Genomic DNA, 5,389 nt, shown 5'->3' with positions numbered 1-5,389 from the left:
CCGGTCCTCCCCGGCGCCCTCCCGGCCCCCGCCCCCATGACACCGGCTTCCCCGGCTGCCTCGTCCCGTCTGAGCCCCTTCTCCTGAGCTCGGCTGCCTCTAGCCACCCCCTTGGGCTGTGACCAGGCTAGCTCTGTCCTCCCCGACCCAAAGGCTGAGTGGACACAGCTCCAGCATGTGACTCACCAGACCCTTGGGATCCTAGGTAGCCCTCTGTGTCCCACGTGGGGAGGCCACGGGCCCCTCTGTGCTGCCCTGCCTCTGGCCATACCCACGACAATCCCCCGGGTGTCCCTGGCCACACCGGTCATCCTGGACCTCTGGTTGCTGAGCGACCCTCACCCGACCTTTGCCACCACCAGCTCTGGCCCATCACAAGATGTCCTTTCCAAGACACTTGGCTGACCACCCTGTGCAGCCTCTGGTTAGCTCATCCCTGCGCGCGGGAGGGCCTGACACGTCCTTACCCACCTTGTGACCTTCCACCCTCCAGGCTTTGGTCAGCCCAGAGCACTGGTGGCCTGGCCCTGCCAGTTCCACGCATGGGGCTTTTCTAGGAAAGGCCAGGGTATAGGGACAGGACGCGGCTGAGGGGACGCTGGGGTGCTGTGTGCTCTGAACACTCGTGGCGGTGCCCGAGCTCCTATGGCCGTTCTCAAGACATTAGCCCCATACCTGTGGGCAGGCTGGGTGGCAGGTCGGTTGTCTCCACAAAGCTGTGAAAGCACTTAGTTCTGCTCTGAGGAATCAGGGAAATCCTCTTGGAAGAGGCGGGCTCTGAGCTGGAGGTGAAGGGGCGAGTGTTTCTGGTGAGGAGAGAAGAGCAGGGCGTCGTCAGTGGGGAGCAGGTTCTGCAGTTCTAGCAGGTCACGTTTGGCCCTTCGTCGGAGCTCGAGGTGAGGTGAGGCTAGTGGAGGGCAGGTGGTTAAGGGCCCCTCGTGGCCACCTGCTGTCTGAGCCCCAGGACTGGCACCCAACCTGACCAGGCACATGTGGGTGCATGACCAAGATCCTGAGATGAGAAAGGAGGTCACGGGATTGCGGCTGGCTATCCTCCTGGGGGTGATTTCTCCCCCTCCCCCTCCTTTCCTGCCCTCCCTCTCTCTCTGGCAAGTGTATGCACCCTATGGCAAAACCTAAAAAAAAAAAAAGTGCATTTTTTCCTGTCTTCTCTGTTCCATTCTATTGACCTTACGTCCGGCCCTTTGGCGATATCTTTCTTGACTACTTCCTCTCTGTAGTAGGCCTTGATATGAGGTGGCGATTCCTTCCACCGTTTTTTTTTTCCTTCAAAATTCCTTGTTCTAAGGCATTTCTCTTTCCTAATAGACTTTAAAACTAGTTGGCCGCCTTCTACAAAACATCTTGCAAAGTTTGATAGGACTTTGGTTAAACCTATCAATTTCATGGAATTGACTGTGTTTTCTTAGGATTATTTTACTTTTTTTTTGGGGGGGGGGTGCCTACAGGGCGCGTGTGCTCACCAGAAGACAGAGACAGAGAGACAGAAAGCGAGAAAGCACCCCCAGGGAGGATGGCCACACCACAATCCCTTCTCCTCCGTTCTCCTCTCAGGATCTTGGGCACGCACGCACACGCGCCCAGCATGAGTTTAAGCCACCAGGTCCAGGACGCGAACCGCAGTCGACTGTGGGAGTCCAGTGACACGGCCATTACGCTAACTGCTGGTCCCGCCCCCCATTGCAGGTTAATAACGTGTATAAGCCTCACACTGGCGCACACTGTTCCGTTCGCTTTATTGACCGTTGCATTCCAGCAGCAGTAAGTGTGGAGAATGTGCAGTTCTGTAATACCCCGACGTACACACCGGTGCTCCGAGTGTGCGACGTTCCGTGTGCAGTGCACCCCTGTATGTGAGGAGCAGTCGACAGTGAGGTACATGTGGTCTGCAGACGAAGCTGGAATTCCTTCAGTTCCACCCCCTGTGTTTGTGTTCAGTAGAAAACAGGGACCGCCCCGACGCCAAGGGCTGCACGGTCCAGGGTGGACCCAGTAACTGACCCCACACCTCCCACATGACCTCAGCTCCTGGGGAGAAGCAGAGTACTCCTGGACGGGGCCCACTCGGTCTGAGGGGGTGCAGAGGTGCCAGCAGTGTGCCTGGGTCACAGCGGCCTTGAACTGCACTTGCGACAACAGCTGTGGAGACGCAGGGACCTCGCGAAGGCCAGCATGCATCAGATTACGAAGGAGCCGCCGCCAGGAATAATGTAGGCGGCGTTCTGCCGTCACGGCGAGACAGAACCAAGCATGAAACAGTGCCTTCAATCTGGAATGCTAAAAGATTAAACTCTATCAAAGGAATTCTTGGACGAAGTATACGAACCACAGTTGCATGATTTCTAGCACAACGATGTAAGCGTGTCGATCTGCAGGGTATGCATACAGGTGTGCCTACAGCCTCAGAAAGAGAAAGCTAAAAGAGGAATTAAATATCTTCCTCCAGGCGTTAGATTAAAAAAAATAATAATAAAATAAAACCTGGAAAACCTGAAAAGAGATTGACAGAAGTGAAAGTTGGAAATTAATTTCAAACATGGGTACGAGGGCCAGCAGGCGGCGTGTGGTTGCAGTGCTGGACTGCCACTGGACTCCCGCAGTTCGAGCCTTGGACCCGGTGTATGCATGCATGCCCTGAATCCCAGGCGGGCATTGGACAGGAAGGGCTTGCAGTGTGGCCATCCTCCCCTGTGGGTGGGGTGGGGAGCTTCTCACATTCCCTCTCTGTTTCTCTCTCGAGGCTGCACGTGCCCTATGTAAAAAAAAAAAAAATAGACAAAAAAAACCCCAGTAAAACTAATAAGCACAGTAACACTGATTCTTAGGGAAAAATCTGTACGCCGCTGTTCAAGCTAATTACAGAAGTCAGCAAGCCCACAAGTTTGCAGAGTAAGAGTCGACAGTGAAGAGGAGACCCACACCGCAGGGCGTGCTAGAAAATGTAATTTACCCAAACTGACCTCAGTAGATGCAGAGTTTAAATAAACCAGTTTCTGTCCATCTCCCTCCTTCCGTATTTTCCACAGGAGAATTCTGTTGACTCTTTAAGGACTAGAACATCTCAATGCTGTTCAAATTATTCCAGGGCCAAGAAGAGGACAGAAGCCTTAAGGCCGTCCCGTCCCGTGAGGCGGCACTGCGAGCCCTCGTACTTGTAGCACTGGCGAAAGCTGCTAAGTGACGGTGGCTCTGAGAGTCCTTCCCAGGAGGCTTCAGACAGTGTCCCGTTGGGCAGGGACGGTCGTCACTGGCCTGTGTCATCAGCACATCTCTCCGACAGCTCTAGGCACTTTGCACAAGGCCATGAAGACAGTGCAGGTAGGAGAGATTATTCAGAATCCAGAGGAAAGAACGTAAGCAAGGTGGAGGAGCAACAGAAAAGAGTTGCAGTTTATGCCACAAAGCTCACTCCTCTGAAATAGCGAATGACAGAAGCTCAAGACCGGGACACGGTGTGAGCAGAGGGTGTACAGGAAAGGAAGTGAAACGGCTCTTCTGAGTGCCCTTCTCTGTTACAGACCACACGCCAGGGTTCCATCTCAGGGCTCAGGTCGGCAAAACTCCGTGTGTGGCAGCACCCCCTGCTGGCAAGGCCTTGGAGGAGCAGTTTGGTGGGGCCCTGGAGGGAATGGGGTGTGAAGCCTGAGCTTACTCAGAAGCTAGCACCCTGGGTCAGAGCACGCTCACGGCACGTGCATCCTTAGGACAGCGTTGTCTCCGGGAAAGTGTGTGCTTGTCTGTGACGCCCTGAGCTGTCTGGAGGTATCTCGGGGTGACCACTGAGGGTAGGGTCTGGGCTTGCTCTGCCTGATCCCCATCTATTCATCCTTAACCTCTACTTTCTCTGCTTTCCCGTTTCCTGCTGCAGGGGGACAGGACAGTGTTAAGGAGAGGCCTCAGGGAGGGCTAGGCGAAATGGCCACTGCGGGGTGGACTTGGGGTAGGCTGCGGTCGGGTCTCTCAGCGAACAAAGTCCCTTTCCGTTCCTGCTTTGCCAAGAATCGTGCCCCTTCATCATGGCAAGGGTTCGTAACCAGCTGAGAGACTGCACGGACCCCAGCAGTCCCGGCGCCATGACCTCGTGGAGCTGTCTTTACGGCGAGCGTCAGTTTGCAGACCCATGCTCCCTGATAACGGCCGAGGTAGCCAGCCTCCACTGCAGGGGAGAGGAGGAGTCTTTGTCCTCACTGACCTGGCAGGGGCCGCCAGTCCTGTGGCCTTCAGGCTGCTGTGCTGAGGGTCAGAGTGGAAGGGCAGGCACCCCCACTCCCGACTGTGCCCTGCCCCTGTGGGATTTGGAGCACACATGGCCCACTGCAGTTCTCAGGCCACTGGGTCCAGGACTCGGACTGTGGGCGCAACGCGGGAATCCAGTGCCTTAGCTACCACGCCACCTGCTGGCCCCGAGCGTGTTCCTTCAGGCACAGGTGATGAGTGGCTGAAGAGCCTAGCGCCTGTTGGTGGCCCTCTGACCTCTCACTGGGACCCCGGCCTGCTTGCCCTGCCTACTCGCCCTGCGGCGGCTCCACGCTGCCTGTGTTTGCTCCTGTAGGGCCTCTGACCACATCGCTCCTGTCCCCAGTAAGCGCCCATCTCTTCTGCTCTGTTCCAGAAGGACCTGGTCACAGGGAGACCTTCGGACCACGCCGAACCACGCGTTTCCGGTAAGTAGCTGGGTGCTGGTGTGCAGTGGGGCTGACGTGTGTGGGAGGGCCGCACTGGGGGCCACAGCACAGATGAGTGGCCAACCTGGCTGTTTCTTGCATGTCTGCATCGGCGGAGCCGGGGCGTCCGGCTGGGCATGAGCCATGAGCGGCATTGCTGAGGCCACCACCAGCACTTGCCTGGGCCGCGCCTCCCCGCCCGGTGACAGCATGAGGCCTGCACGTGTCCCCTCCCGCCATTTTCCCTCCCGCCGTGGCAGCACGTACCCCGACCCGTCCGCTCAGCGTCGCCCCCTCCCGCCATGGCAGCACGTACCCCGACCCGTCCGCTCAGCGTCGCCCTGCCTGGACTCCGGTCTGTGATGCTGACAGCAGAGCCGCGTCCCCAACAGCAGGTCCCAAGGCCTGTCACTTCCCAGTGCAGGCAGTTCTAGCCCCTTCTGGAAGGGGCCCCTGAATTCCAGAGGCTGAGGGAGCAGCCTGACTGATGGAGAACCGGCCCCAGCTCGCCAGGCGCACGGAGGGCAGTGAGCCGCCTGCTGTGGCATGGGGCCTCTCAGCGCAGCGCTGCCCTCGGGGCCAGGCACGGCTGCACTTTCCTGGTTGGGCATGAGCTGGCTGACCTGGTCCTGGACCAGACGCCCGGGCTGGGCTGCCAGGAGGCTGGCACTGCGGGGGGAGTGTGAGGGTGACGGCAGCAAGCT

The 5,389-nt window shown here is 57.7% G+C and overlaps 1 protein-coding gene across 1 annotated transcript in view; it reads left to right on the top strand.

Annotated features, from left to right (window-relative positions):
• The window catches only part of APBA2 (amyloid beta precursor protein binding family A member 2), a 90,494-nt gene that overhangs the window by 40,973 nt on the left and 44,132 nt on the right, over window positions 1–5,389 (top strand). The window contains exon 3 of the mRNA XM_006167236.2: window positions 4,634–4,685. The gene's annotated coding sequence lies outside the window, so the exon portion shown is untranslated. The remainder of the gene's footprint in view (window positions 1–4,633; window positions 4,686–5,389) is intronic.

Source organism: Tupaia chinensis, unplaced genomic scaffold, assembly GCF_000334495.1.
Source record: "Tupaia chinensis unplaced genomic scaffold, TupChi_1.0 Scaffold144682_1, whole genome shotgun sequence".
In the NCBI taxonomy this organism is placed as follows: Eukaryota; Metazoa; Chordata; class Mammalia; order Scandentia; family Tupaiidae; genus Tupaia; species Tupaia belangeri.
Note: the sequence above shows the minus strand (reverse complement) of the source record. Positions and strands in the feature narration are given on the sequence as shown.